Source organism: Odocoileus virginianus, chromosome 33 (assembly GCF_023699985.2).
Source record: "Odocoileus virginianus isolate 20LAN1187 ecotype Illinois chromosome 33, Ovbor_1.2, whole genome shotgun sequence".
Lineage (NCBI taxonomy): Eukaryota > Metazoa > Chordata > Mammalia > Artiodactyla > Cervidae > Odocoileus > Odocoileus virginianus.
The window spans coordinates 23,942,253-23,957,791 of NC_069706.1; the positions used below are offsets into that span (position 1 = coordinate 23,942,253).

The 15,539-nt window shown below is 45.0% G+C and overlaps 1 protein-coding gene across 1 annotated transcript in view; it reads left to right on the plus strand.

Moving 5' to 3' along the window:
* The first annotated feature begins 2,444 nt into the window (after positions 1-2,444).
* Positions 2,445-15,539, plus strand: part of IL21R (interleukin 21 receptor) — a 34,974-nt gene continuing 21,879 nt past the window's right edge. Inside the window, 1 exon segment of the mRNA XM_020907932.2 lies at positions 2,445-3,018. The gene's annotated coding sequence lies outside the window, so the exon portion shown is untranslated.

Genomic DNA, 15,539 nt, shown 5'->3' on the forward strand with positions numbered 1-15,539 from the left:
GTAGTTGCAAAGTGCAGGCCTAGTGGCCACGTGGCATGTGGGATCCTAGTTCCCAGACCAGGAATGGAACCTGCATCCCCTGCCAGGAGGACTCTTAGCCACTGGACCACCAGGAAAGTCCCTCCATTACTTCTTTTTGTCTGTCTCTCCCCACCAGAATACAAGGCTCCAGGAGGGCCATCACTCGTATGTATTTCTGGAGAATATGTCACATCCATAGCCAAGGGCATGTTCAGTGTTGGTGGAGAGAAGGCTGGAAGGAGAGAATGGATGGTTGCTTGTGTGTGTGCCTAGAAGGGAAGAGTGGGTAGTGGGTGAGTGTGTGGATGCAGAGAAGGGGAGAGAGGAAGGCAGGCAGTTGGAAGGGAGGGTAGGAGGGCTCGACCAACCTTGGGTTAACAAACATCCAAAAGCAACTTGGTGAGTGACCAGGAATTTACACTCAGGAGCCTGAAAGACTGAGCTCGGATCCCAACCCTGCCAGCACCAACTGTGTGACCTTGGACAAGTCACTTAACCTCTCTGAGCCTTGGTTTCCTTGTCTGTAAATGGAGGATGATGTCAATGATGGTAAGAGTAACTACTTTCTTCTGAGATTTCAGTGAGATGATACATTTTAAAAAATTAACATATTCATTATTTTTGCTTGCATGGGGTCTTCCTTGCTGCCCATAGGCTTTCTGTAGTTGTGGTGAGAGAGTTGTGTAGGCTTCTCATTTCTGTGACTTCTCTTGTTGTGGAGCACGGGTTTGAGGTGTGCATGCTCAATAGTTGGGGCACAGGGGCTTAGCTGTTCCACTGCATGTGGGATCTTCCCGAACCAGGGATCAAACCTGTGTTCCCTGCATTGCAGGGCAGATTCTTAACCACTAGGCCACTAGGGAAGTCTGAGATGATACATCTTTAAGGTCCTTATAACCCTGGGTAGAATCAGCTTTTAGCAAATATTAGCTGGGTTTTTTTGCTTAAAAAAAAAATTTATTATTACTCCTCTTGATCTTACATCTACGGTATCAGAAAACTCACCCTGAAGATCAAGAGAAAAAGAAAAGTTGGCTTCCTCACAAAATATGTGCTCCAGAGAATACAAGATATTTTGGTTGTGAGGGAGAGAATCTCTGCAGGACCAACATCCTTCAAATCAGCCACAGGGGAATTTGTTCTAACTTCCTCAAAAACAGTTAGAAAAAGAAAAAAAAAAAAAAGAATAAATAACAAGATGCTTTCTCTTTTCCTCTGGAGTGATCATGTGGCTTAGCTACAAATTGTTTCCCAAAAATGAGTCAGCTTGGGGGGAGATGGCATGTGCGTTTGAGCCCACCCGTGTCATCAAAATAGCACAAAGCAGCCCCCATCCACCCTGGTAATTCAAGGATGAAATGTTTCGGTCCTGTTTCCACAACCTGGTGCAGACTTAGGAATCCCATCCACCCAGGTTCACATCCCATCTAGGACACTTCTTTGCTAATGTCATACGTTCCCCCTCTGAGCCTTGGTGTCTCCCGCTGTAAAATAGGAATAATCTTATTTGCCTCACAGGGTTTGTGGAATAAATGAGATGACCTAGTGCCAAAAAAAATGCAGGATACTGACCAAAAAAAAAAAAAAAAAAGAGCTTGATACTGACAGTAATAGTTGTGGTAGCATCAGCTCTCTTTTGAGGCTGCTGGGTGCAAAGTTGTGGAATTTTATCCCCAGGTCTCTTAAACATCAGCCAGAGACATCTGACCCTCTGGAGGGCTCCTGGCTTGTCGGCAAGATGAAAACTCTCTTGAGAATTTCTTTTCACTATTTCCTTCCTGAGTTCCCATGTATTAAAGTCTAGGTCTCCCCATTGGACAGATGGGCAAAGTGAGGCCTTCAGAGCGGTGATATGACCTGCCCAAAGGCTCTGTCTCCTCAGAGGCTTGCAGATAACATCCTGCTCCCTGAAGCAGGAAGCTGGATTCAAAGCAAATAGGGGCGGAGAAGTGGGGAGGGAAGGGTCCCCAACTCAGACCTCTGCTGGGCCAGGCAAGCAGGGTGCCTGAGAGAAGCCGGCCAGTGGGCAAGCACCGCTTCTCCACGGGACCTTGGGCAGGTCTCTGGGCTCTCATGCTTCTCGCTGAGCTGAGACCCCCGGGGACCTCCCAGATCTCGCCTTGCCACCTCCGCACCCTGGGAGCCTCAGTTTCTACATCTGTGAGAAGCGGCGGCTCACCACCTCCCCGCCTGCCTTAAAGGTCAAGACCGTGAGGCCTGCGGGGGTGATGTCACCGTCCAAGGGAGGCAGACATCACCCCGGTGGCCCTAAATGTCTTGCTAACTGGCGACCTTTGGGGAGCAGTGGACCTTGCCCCCGGGGGCCCGGCCCCCTCCCACCTCTTTCTCCCTCCCCGGGGGCGGAGCCGGCCGCTCCGTGGGCGGGGCCTGCGGGAGCGGCTCACCACATCCTCCGGTTCCTCCCCACCCTGCGCACGCGGCTGGGGCTCCGACGGCAGGCGCCGCCTCTGGCGGACCCGCCGGCGTCTCTGCCGAGTGACTGAGGGCTCGGGGTCTGACGGTCTGCCCGCTTCTTCCTGAGTGTGCCTGACAGCCGCGCAGCTGTCTGCCTGCGCCTGCCTGCCTGTCTGTCTGCCTGGCTGACCAACCGCCTGTTTCGCTTGACTTCTGTCCGTCCGCGTGGCCGCAGCCCTGATCCGCTCTCTGTTCACCCCCGGTGCAGCGGATCGGCCCCTGTCCCGCAGCCTCAGCCTTCTGTTCCAGTGTGACCTCTTTGGGATGTAACTGATGGTCGCCTTTGCCTGGCCCGCCTGCCCGGAGCCCACCTGCCATCCGCGGGGGTGACGGGTCGGGCGCTGTCTGATCGGTGGCTCGGGGCAGGTTGCAGCTTCCCACCCCAGACCCCTGCCTGTTCTCCCAGACCCCCATTCCCCTCCCCATCCCCCCAACACCAAGCCCAGCTGCCACCCCTGGGAGCCCACCGGACTGCCCGGAGCCCAGAGAGAATGGATTTCTGAGAAAGAAGTAGAACAGCAGGTAACTCATTTCCAGCCACCGCTCTGGGGTCAGGCGGGGAGGGGACCTCCTCTGCCGGGGAGAACGTCCTATGCTCTCATCACACCTGGGGACGGTGAGACCAGCAAAGTAAGCTGGAGTCTCTTGTTCGGCCCAGCTCAGGGTGACTGGAGTGCCTTTCTGTAGATCCGCAGGAGGCCCCAGGGACACAGAGGCAGAGGCATGGCTGAGATGACCCCCTGAGCTGGTGGAAAGAAGCCTTCAACTGGCAGGGGCTGGGGAGGGCATGCTGTTTCCAGACTGAACATGATGTGATCATCACCGTGGTTCTGGGCAGCTGAGCTGGGCAGAGGTGGGCATGACTGTGATCAGGTCAGTGTGGGGAAGGGAGGAGGCATTGACTTTGTACCAGGTTCTGTGTTTTATCTCCTTTATTTTGTCTAAATCCTTTAAGATGGGTTGGTGTCCCCATTTTGAAGATGAAAACTGAGGCTCTGAGAAATAGAGTGGTTTTCCCAAGGTGACTCAACCATTGCGTAGCTGGGTGGGCAGGTGACTCGGAGGCTGGTCCTACCCTCCACGCTGTCTCCTTTCTCAAGAAAACACAGGGGATGGGCAGCTGGTGAGAGGCAAGCTGGTTCTGTGTGTGTGGAGGAGAGTGGGGTGAGGAGGCTTGGGGAGGCTGAGCCTTGAAGAATGGGTTGGATTTTGACTTGAGAAAAAGGTGGGAAGGAAGGAACAGGCAGACACACTTTTGGCAGAGAGGGAGTTGACGCCTCGAGGGAAACTTAGGATGCAGAGGACCCAGGGCAGGGGAGAAGGCATTAAAATGTCAGGGGTTCCTCCTGGGAGGAACATATGCTTTCCCCAGGGGGAAAGCATGGGGCTTTTAGAAGCACATGGTAGAGTGGGGGAAAACCTGGAGGGTTCAACATCCAGCCATGTGGCTTTCTGGCTGGGTGAACTTCAGTGAGTCTCTCTGCTTTTTTCTAACTTCATGGAGCTTCGGTTTTCTCATCTGAGAAATGGGCGGAATGGCGGCTCCATCTTCATAGATCTGGTTGTGAGGATTTGAGGGTGTGAAATAGAAAGGCTGTTGTCTAGGGGTCTCCCAGGGGGTAGAATTTGCGTCATAAGAAGCCTGGAGCCCATGGAAGAGAAAGGCCAGTTTCCAAGTCATGGAAGGTGCAGTGACCCACTCAGGAACCTGCAGTCTTGCCTCCTTCAGCCCCCTGGGTTGTGGTCTTCCCAGGTGCTCAGCATGTGACAGGCGCATGAAGCTCTCCCATCATCCTCATGACACCAGGTGAAGCTGCTGGCCTCTTTCAGCCCATTTCACAGATGAGGAGACTGATGCTCAGTGGAGAGAATCTTGCCAAGATAGCTGTGACCATAAGATGCAGAGCTCGGTTTGGAACGCCAAGATGACAACCTGCTAGACAGGATAGCAAAAAAGCAAGAGTCATAGCCTGGGGCACCTTCTGAGAGTGGGGCATTGAATCAAGGGGGTTAGGCAGACCCCAAAGGGGGAGCTTTGATCACTTGTTCCCCTGGTGGTTTCAGCAGAAATCCTGGTCCTGCCTGCCCCACACCTGGCAGGAAGTCTAGAACCTTACAGCCTCGTAGAAGAGGAAACTAAGAGCCCTTATGTTAGAAGGTGGCTGAGACCCCAGGCCAGGAGAGACAGGTGAGCGAGATGAAGGATGCATCCCAGGTGCTTCAGGCTCCCACCTGCCCAGCAAAGAAGAGAAGGGAGTTAGAGGTGGGGATTGGAGGCTAAATGGAGGGAGGGGGCTTTCAGGAGGAGGGGGCCAGCTTAAGAGAAGACAGAACAGGTGAAGCAGGCCACTGGAAGCTTTGAGTGGGACCAGCTTCTCTGCAGCATCAGAACCGCCCTGGGCCCTCATAAATACATGAATGAAAGGAAAGGAAGAGCATCCTTCCTCCCAGTGAGAGAAGCCAGTGCCTACAGAATTGTCAGAATGATGGCCTGGCTTCTCCACACAGCTGGGAGGTCTCTGCAGTCCACTGGGGGACCTTGGATCTGGCTCACTAATGCTGCCAATCGTGATCTGGGGCTTTGGAAATGGTCAGACCTAGGTTCGAGTCCCAGTTCCATTACTTAGTACCTTTGTGACCTGGAGTTAGTCACTTAACCTCTCTGAACCTTCAGTGTCCTTATCTGTTATATAGAGATGAGATTGCCTATCTTGGTTTGCTGTGAGGTTTTACTCAACATGTGTTTCTGGAACACTGTCCTAGGTCCTGGGTATTCAGTGATACTCAGACAGAGCCTGTGCAGTTATGAGCGGAAAGAGTCTTGCAGTGGTTCACAAGAAATAGTAGCTATTATGTTTTACTTTAAGTATCATTGGCAATAATTCCCTCATTATTACTCATTATTAACACTTGGTATATCTTCTGGCATATACCCAGCCCTCAATGAATGATAATTCTTATCATGACTCTACTCCCCCCTTTCTCAGATGGGAAAACTGAGGCTCTGAGAGGGGTGGAGGTCTTCTAGGGTCACCCAGGGAGTCATGTACAAGCAGAAAGAAGAAAACTGTGAAGACATGGGAAGGAATCCTTCCTCAAGGAGTAGGGGTCTTCCCCTCATCACAGTCCCTTCCTCACCTGCTTCTTCTTCCCTTGCCCCTCACTGCACACCAGCCCAGAGCGGCAGGGGAAGCGCGGGAGCAGAGAGGAGCCCCACCCCCACTTCATGGCTCACAGGTGCCCCCGCCTCCACTCCTCGCCCTGGCGCCCCGCCAAAGGGACTTTTTACCACTGCTCAAATGAGAGCTCTGAGTAAACTTGGAACTTCTGAAACAACCTGAAAATATTCCCCGGGGTGTGGGCAGAGGCCCCTCCGAGGGCCCTCGGGTAGCCAGGACACCTGCCAAAGCCCCCCCAACCCCCGCCACCCAGCCCCCAGGAAGGATCGGGCCACTCCAGTTGTCCCGAGGGATGTGGGCCAAATACACCAGCCTGACTCCCTGTTCAGGCCCCGGCCCTCCTTGCTGTGTGACTCTGGGCAAGCCTCTGGGGCCTCTCTGGGCCTCTATTTCCTCATCTGCCAAGAGGGCTTGATGATGCAGCCTGGGACGAGGGCCTGCAGACTTTCTTCAGTATGAATCAGTACCCCCCAGTCTATTTTGGTCAGGGCCAGGCAGGCTGGTGGGGGCTTGCTGGGCAAGGATGAGGATAAAGGGGAGGTTGCCAGCCCCGTACCCACCCCCCACCTCATGACCTCAAACAGCCATGGAGCAAAGCATCCTTTTTTTTCTCTGCCTTACAACCAACCTCTCCAGGTGGGGCGTGGTGGGGTGAATGGGGCTGGGGTGAGGTGGGGCTACAGGAGCTGAGATAGCTGGCACAGTCTGGGTGGGGTCACCCAGCATGGTGGAGGGCAAATCAAGATGGCACAGGCAGGAAGAGCTTGCTGGGAGCAGGGCATGTACCTCGGCTGGGAGAGGTTGCGCAGGCTAGAGACGTTCTGATAGAGAAAGGCCAGTTGGGCTTGGAGAACCTGCATGGACATGGGTTCACAGCCCACCTGCGAGAAACAGGCAGACTAAAAGGGTCTACAGGCTGAGAGGTGGCCCCAGCTGGGAAGGCCTTTCCCCTCGTGTTCAGCAGCTACTGACTAAGCTGCAAGTCCAGGGTCTCGGCACACCTGTCCTCAGACACCTGCAACCTGCCCTTTGCTACCACCTCCCTCCCCCAAATATGTAAAAAAGCAATTCCCATCACTCACATGCTCCAGTGTGCCCGGCACCAGCCTCACGCTCCCTCATCTAGGCCAGAGTGAGTGCCCCCATTCTACAGATGAGGAAACTGAGGCCCAGAGGGAAGACGAGTCCAGGGTCCCACTGTGAGTTAGGGGCCGAGCCTCCTTCCTGCTCCGGGGCCACCAGGCTGGAGCTCTTCCCCAGCCTGAGAGCGCTGCTTTAAGTAAAAACTCACTGTGTGGCCCTGTGCAACCCACTGTCCCTCTGTGATGATTTCTTTCTTTTGTAATTTTATTTAGTTTGGGCTGGCCTGCGTCTTCACTGCTGCACGGGCTTCTCACTGGGCGGCTTCTCTTACCGCGGAGGACGGGCTCTAGGGCTTTCTGGCTTCAGTAGCTGCAGCACGTAAGCTCAGTAGTTGTGGCTCCTGGGTCTAGCCGCCCTGCGGCGTTGTGGGATCTTCCCAGACCAGGGATCGAACCCATGTCCCTTGCATTGGCAGGCAGATTCTTAATCACTGGACAACCAGGGAAGGCCAGAAACCTTTTCCTTGCATTTGGTCACTCATGTAATGAGTGCTTTAAGCACCTACTATGTGTCAGACACTGGTTAGCCATTGACATTCAGTGGTCACCAAGAAACATGTGGTTCTTGCCTAGAAACTGCTCAGAACATTGCGAAAAACACCATGAGTGGTGTGCTCTGGGGGAAGGATGGACCCTAGAGGAAGGAGTGACTCACATGCCTTGGAGAGGCCAAAGAATTATGAAGGGGATGACATTCGAACTGGCTTTTGAAGCTGAATAGGAAGCTGACAGAGAGATCAGAGAGTTCTGGTGGCTGAAACAGCAGGTGCAAAGGCGTGGAAGGAAGCCAGATGCACGGGGCTGTGGTGAAGAGGTCCAGGTGCCGGAAACCTGGAGTACCCGGAGTCCGGGATGAAGACTAGGGGCAGCGGGAATGTCGGGGACACGTGCTGACATCTTTGGAATGCTGAGCGAAGGAATTGAGGGCTTTCTCTGAAGGCGCAATGGGGAGCCACAGACAGTCACGGTGAGGACCGGGTGGGGGGAGCTGCAGCTTGGGGAGGAGGCCACGGGAAGGGCAGGTGGGCAGCAGTCCTTGGAGACCAGTGATGGGCTGGAAGCCCTGTCTTCTGTGTTCCTTCTTGGGAAGTCCCTCAGTCTTGGCACTTCCCCTTCTGGCGACCTGTTGGCTCTTGTTTCTGGCTCAGCTGGGGAGTCCCTCTCCTCCCATCTCGTGTCATCTTGGTCCCTATGGGAAATGGGCTGTTTTACTTTCCCCCTCACCTTTTACTTTCAAGCCCCAGTCCCAACCTGGGTCACACTGGAAATTATGATCAGCTTGAGGATCTGAAGGGGTCCCATTCCTGAATTATCAGTGAGCGAAAGAAGAAACAGGGAAATCAAGACCTTAGGTTCTTTTCAGTATGGGGAGGTTGTAAATAATGCTGCTGTGAGCACCCTGGTATACGTCTGCTTGTGCACATGTATATTTTGCCCTTTGGTGCATAATCTAGAAAAGGACTTCTTGGGTCTCCTGTTTAGCAGAAGTTTCCAAAGTGATTGTACCAATTCACATTCTTTAGAGAAAACTGAATAGAGATTAAGAGTTTTGATTACTTCCTATCCTTTTTTAGCACTTGGAATTGTTTTGTGTTTGTTTTTCTTTTAATCATTCTGGGTTGATGTATAATGCTATCATATTGGGATATACATTTGCATTTCTTTGATGAGTAATGATTTTAAACACTTTTTAACATGCTTTTGGCTGTTTGGATGTCCTCTTCTATGAAGTGTCTGCTTAAGCTTTTTGTTTATTTATAATTGCTTTCTAGGAGTTCTCTCTATATGTTATATAGAATTATAGACATAATTTTATATATTATACATTTATATATAATATATAAAATGTGTAATATAACTATATGAAAGAAACTATATACAGATGTAGATACAATCTATTTCAGTTTCTTTTCTATTCTCTTTTTTTTTTCTTTTCAATTTCTCTTTTTGTTTGTGTCTTTTATAAGTGAAACTTTTCTAAATTCAAAAGATATTTCCATTGGAGGAAAAAATGGAATTATAATGTGACTTATTATTGTCTCTTTTTTAGAGAACAATAAAAAGATTCCAATTTAATGAAGGTAGCCTTCTCCATCAACCCAGCTATCTTCATCAACATATGGCAATTTACCTGACACCTCATTATGTTAATCTGTTATTGCCTGCTGGATATTTTTATAGATTCTAGACTTATGCATAAGGTAATTGTGCAAGTACTTATTTTCCTTTTGAAAAGCAACCTGCAAAGATACTAGGACACAAGAGGCATGATTTGTTTACCACATTCACTGTTTCTCCATACTTGAAAGTTTTTTAATAAAAAATAGTATATAAATTTTGCAGTGTGACTTATAAGTTCTTAAGATGAAACAGTTGACTCAAAATAGAGGTCAAATTAGCCTTTGAATGTTGATAGTAATCACATATCAGTTAATTTCTACAAAATTACTTAATGTAACATTTTTTGGGCCACACTGTGCATGAGAGATCTTAGTTCCCCAGTCAGAGATTGAACTTGAGTCCCTTGCAGTGGAAGCCCAAAGTCTTAACCGCTGGACTGCCAGGGAAGTCCACATTCAATTTTTTAAAGATAAATTTATCAGAATCATACATTGCTATTTAAAATTTATATCTTCTATATAATTGATTATTTCATAATTTTAAATTCTCTCTAGTTTCAGTGATGGTGATATAAAGTTAAGTATTTTTTAATAAAATATTTCTTTATTTGGCTGCGCTGGGTCTTAGTTGGAGCAGGCAGGATCTTTCATTACAGCATGTGAACTCTTAGTTGCAGCATGTGGGATCTAGTTACCTGACTAGGGATCAAATCTAGGCCCCCTGCATGGGGAGCTTGGAGTCTTAGCCACTGAACCACTAGGGAAGTCCCTAAAGATAAGTATTTTTAAAAGATGTGTCATTGTTATTAGAGAAAATGAATTGTATTCAAGTGTCAGGATATTTTAGTTTCTGCAGCACTACTCAGTCTTTATAAAATTGCTGAAAGCATGTGTTTAGTATTTTTGACATACGTTTTGAACAAAAAGACATGGGTAAAGCTAGAATAAAATGCAATACTCAATGTTGGTATAAAAATATAATTTATGTAGTAGTCTGTTCATGAAATTTAACCACACTGAATAAGACGCTTTGGACTTATGCATTGCAAGTACATATGTTAAAAATTTTTTTTTGCTTCTTTTTTATTGTGGCTTTTGCTCAGTAATGCACCATATATTTTTTTCTTTTTACCTTTCAACTCTATTCACCAATTCTTCCCACCCCCACACACTTCTTCTGGCAAACATCAACCAGTTCTCTCTGTATCTATAAACTTATTATTTTTGGGTTCTACATTAGAGAGATCATACTGTATTTACCTTTCTCCATCTTTCATATTTCACTCCATATTTCACTCAGCATAACACCCACGAGGTTCATCCATGTTGCCACAAATGGCAAGATTTCATTATTTTTCACAGTTGAATAATATTCCATTGTGTGTGCATATCACATCTTCTGCATCCATTCACCTGTTGAAGGACACAAGTTGTTTCCAATCTTGTTTATTGTCAATAAAACGGTAATGAACATAAGGGTGCAGTGTATCTTTTTGAGATAGTGATTTCATTTCCTTTGGGCATATAACCAGAAGTGGAATTGCTGGATCATGTGGTAGTTCTACTTTTAATTTTTTTAGGAACCTCCAACTGTTTTCCATAGTGGCTGCACCTAATACATTCCCACCAGCAATGCACAAGTGTGCCCTTTTCTTCATATCCTCAACAACATTTGTTAAAGCCTTTTTGATAATAGCCAGTTTTTAGTAGGTGTCAGGTGAAATCTCATTATGATTTTGATTTGCATTTCCCTGGTAATGAATGGTGTTGAACATTTTTCATGAACTCATTGTCTCTCTGTATGTTCTCCTTGAAAATGTCTATTCAGATCTTCTGCTTACTTTAAAGTCAGATTGAATGAGGTCTTTAATTTTGCATATTATTCTCTTATCAGATATATGATATTCAAATATGTTCTCCCACTCAGTAAGTTGCCTTTTCACTTCATTAATGGTTTTCTTTGGAATGCAGAAGCTTTTTGTTATGAGGTAGTCCCACTTCTCTCTCTCTGCTTTTGTTGCTTTTGCAACCTACATAGAGGTCTGTTCAGACTTTCTATTTCTTCATAAGTCAGGCTTGGTAGGTTGTATGTTTCTAGGAATTATCCGTTTCTTCTACATTATCAAGTTTGTTGGTATAGGGTTATTCATAGTTGTATCTTATCATCCATTTTGCTTCTGTGGCATCTGTTGTAATGTCTCTTTTCTTAGTCTAGCCAAAGGTTTGTCAACTTTGTTGATCTTTAGAAATACAATATATTTTTATATTGGTCTCAAATTCATTGCCCTTGCTTAACAGTTATTATCTAACAGTTTATTTACTATTTGGACTTTTAAGACAGTCTTTTACCATTCCAATCCTTATAATTTTCTAATATTTATAAATTTACTTATTTTTCTGGCCTTATTGCGTTGAACAGGACCTTCAGTACAAGATATCCTTGTCTTTTCCCTGCCCTGGAGGATAAAGTGTTCAGTATTTGACGTTTCGGGATGTTAGCTGTGTGTATTCTCTGTGTGTGTGTATGTGTGACTGTGAGCTCCTCATCAGATTAAGAGAATTCTTTCTATTTCTGGTTTCCTGAGAGTGTTTTTAAAATCATGAATAAGTGTTTCAAATTATTAAATGTCACATTAAAATTATTAAATTGTCATATAGAATTTCTTTATTCTGTTAATATAGTAAAACAGATTACTGATTTTCAAATGTCAAACAGCCTTTGTATTCTTGAAATAAATCTCATGTAATAATGATGTATGATACATTTGTATATATTAATATCATCAGATCTGACTTAATATTTTGTTTATAATTTTCATATGTATATTTGTGAGAGGGATTAAACTATAATTTTTACTTTATTTTAAAGTATTGATTTCAAGGTTAAGTCTAATTTGTGGTTACTTCATTTACATTTTATTAAAAATACTGATGTGTTTGGGATTAAGTGTACCTTCTTACTACTTGTTTTTCTTTTGTCTTATCTATTCTTTGTTCCTTTTTCTTCTTCTTTGTCCCATTTTCTAAATGAATAAAGTTTTAAAAATTGTTGTTCTCTGTTTCCTATTAGTTTGTTATACTTTCTTTTGTAACTCTTTCAGTGGAGATTATAGCATGCATACTTGAATTTTTTGAAGTTGACTTTATAGTAAGGGTTTCCCTGGTGGCTCAGATGGTCAAGGATCTGCCTGCAATGCAGGAGACCCGGGTTTGATCCCTGGATGGGGACGATCCCCTGGAGAAGGAAATGGCAACCTACTCCAGTATTCTTGCCTGGAGAATTCCATGGACACCTTATGTTAGTACATTTATCACTTTTCAGATAATACAGTGACTTTTTTTTTTAATACAGTGACCTTTATTTTTGTTCACCTCTTCTTATATTTAATAATCATGATAATGTATTGAGTTGGCCAAAAAGGTTGTTGGAGTTTTTCCATAACATCTGAATGATCTTTTTGGCCAACCCAATATTCTCATTCTGCATATAGTTTAAACTTCATAAGACATTAACATTATTATTTTCATTAATTAATATTCATTTATATTTTTAATGTTCTATTGCTCTTCATTCCTTCCTATAGTAAATTACTCCCCATCTGAGATTATTTTTATTTTGCCCCCAAAACTCACTTTAGTATGTCATTTGATGGTGATCTACAGGTGACAAATTCTCAGCTTTTTTTTTTTTATGAAAAGTAAAGTTTTATTTTGCCTTTATCTAAAAATGTTTGTAATTAAGGTCTGATTCACATACCATAAAATGCACTCTTTTGAAGTGTACAATTACGTAGTTTTTAATATATTTATAAAGTCATCTGATCATCACCACTATCTAACTGCAGAACATTTTTATTTCTCCAGAAAAGTGCTATGCCCATTAACAGTCACTCCCTAGTTCCCGTCCCTCCCAAGTTTCAGCCCCCAACAACCACGAATATACTATATCTATGGATTTGCCTACTCTGGACATTTCACATAAATAGAATCATACAATACGTGGCTTCTTGTGTCTGAATTCTTTACTTTAGATTTTAAAGGCTCACCCATGCTTTAACGTGTATCAGTACTTGATTCATTTTGATGGTGGAATAATATTCCATTGTCTGTGCAGTCTACATTTTGTTTGTCCATTCATCAACTGATGAACATTAGAGTTGCCTTCAGTTTAGGGCAATTATAAACAATGCTGCTATGAACACTTGTGTAGAAGGGCTTTCTTGTGAATATGTGTTTTAAATTATTTTCCCTATATGCCTAGGAGTCAAATTGCTTGGTCATGTAAGTCACACTATATTAACTACTGGAGAAACCGTCAAATGGTTTTGCATAGTGGCTATACCATTGTACATTCCCATTAGCAATGTGTGAGCGTTCCACCCTTACATCTTCACCCACGTTTTTTTATTTTCCATTTTTAAAAATAGCCATGTAGTGGGTGTGAAGTGGTACCACACTGTGGTCCTTATTTGCATTTCCCCAATGACTAATGATGATGAGCATCTTTTCATGTGTTTAATGGTCATTAGTATATCTCCTTGGAGAAACATCTATTCAAATCTTTCACACAGTTTAAAATTGGGTTGGCTTTTAGACCTTCAGAGTTCCTTATATATTATGAACACTAACAAATATATGGTTTGCAAGTATTTTTCCCATACTGCCTAGTGGTTCAGCTGGTAAAGAATCTGCCTGCAATGCGGAAGACCTGGGTTCGATCCCTGGGTTGGGAAGATCCCCTGGAGAAGGGAACAACTACCCACTCCAGTATTCTGGCCTGAAGAATTCCATGAACTGTATAGTCTATGGGGTCGCAAAGAGTCGGACAGGTCTGACCAACTTTCACTCACGAGGGTTTCCCTGGTGGCTCAGATGGTAAGGAGTCTGCCTGCTATGTGGGAGACCTGGGTTCCATTCCTGGATGGGGAAGATCCCCTGGAGAAGGAAATGGCAACCCATTCCAGTATTCTTGCCTGGGAAATCCCATACACGGTGGAGCCTGGCGGGCTCCAGTCCATGGGGTTGTAAAGAGTCGGACATGACTGAGGGACTTCACTTTCACTTTCACATGTTGTCCTTTCACTATTTATTTATTTAGCTGTGTCGGATCTTAGTTGCCGCACGCGGGATCTTCATGTGTCACGTGGGCTCTTCCGCTGGGGCGCACAGACTCCCTAGTTGTGGTGTGAGCGCTTAGTTGCCCCTTAGCATGTGGGATCTTGGTTCCCTGAACAGTGATTGAACCCGCATCCTCTGCATTGCAAGGCAGATTCTTAACCACTGGACCACCAGGGGAGCCTCTATCTTTTCACTTTCTTGAAAGTGTATTTTGAAGCACAACAGGTTTAAAATTTGAAATCCTTCAATATATTTGCCTTTAGTTGCTTGTGCTTTTGGTGGCATGTCTAACAAACTATCGATGAATTCAAGGTTCTGAAGACTTACTCCTATACTGGGTCTTTGGTCCATTTTGAGTTGATTTTCATATATGGTGTGAAATAGGAGTCCAATTTCATTCTATTTCATGTGGCTGTCCAGTTGGATGAACACCATGTATTTTAAAGACTGCTCTGTAGTCCTAGAAAATTTAGCGGGAATCGTTTTTGTTTGGTTGTTTACCTTGTTTCATTTTATTTTCTTGGTGTGGATTCTTAAAGATGCTGCATGTACAAGATCATACCATCTGCAAACAGAAATGCTTTACTTCTTTCTTTCAAATGTGGATGCCTTATGTTTCTTTTTCTTGCCTAATTGCCTGGGCTAGAACCAAAGTGTTCAGAACAGTGAGAGTGGATATGAGAGTGGATATCTCTGGTTTTTGTTTTCTAAGTTTATCTATTTGTTTTTGGCTGTGCTGGCTCCTTGTTGCTGCGTGGGCTTCCCTCTAGGTGCAGTGAGTGTGTACTATTCTCCAGTTGAGGTGGGTGGGCTTCTTCTCTTGCAGCGTAGCATGGGATCTAGGACTTGAGGGCTTCGGTAGTTGTGGCCCCTGGGCTCTAGAACACAAGCTCAATAGGTGTGGTGCATGGGCTTAATTACTCCACAGCATGTGGGATCTTCCCAAATCAGGGATCAAACCCATGTCTCCTATACTGGCAGGTGGATTCTTTACCACTGAGCTACCAGGGAAGTCCTGGACATCCTTACTTAATAAAAGTCATGAGAATGGACATCCTTGTCTTGTTTCTGATCTTAGAGGGAAAGCTTTCAGTTTTTCATTGTTAAGTATGATGTTAACTATGGGATTTTAGTAGATTCCTTTATCATATTGAGCTTGCCTTCTTTTTCTGAAGGATATTTTTTGCTGGATATAACTTTCTAAGTTGGATTTTAAGTATATCATTGTCTTAAATTTTTAAAATCGTTTTTCTATTATGTGCCTAGATGTGGTTTTCTTTGTATTTGTTTGGGGGGGAAGGGTGGTTATAGAACTCCTTGAATCTATAGCTTAAAGTTTCTTGTTAGCTTTGAAAAATTCTTAACCAGTTTCTCTACCATTGCTTCTAAATTTTTCTCTTTCCTCTTTTCCTTGACTCTAATACATTTATGTTAGACCTTTTCACAATGTCTCATATATCTCTACTGTATTTTTATTTATTTTT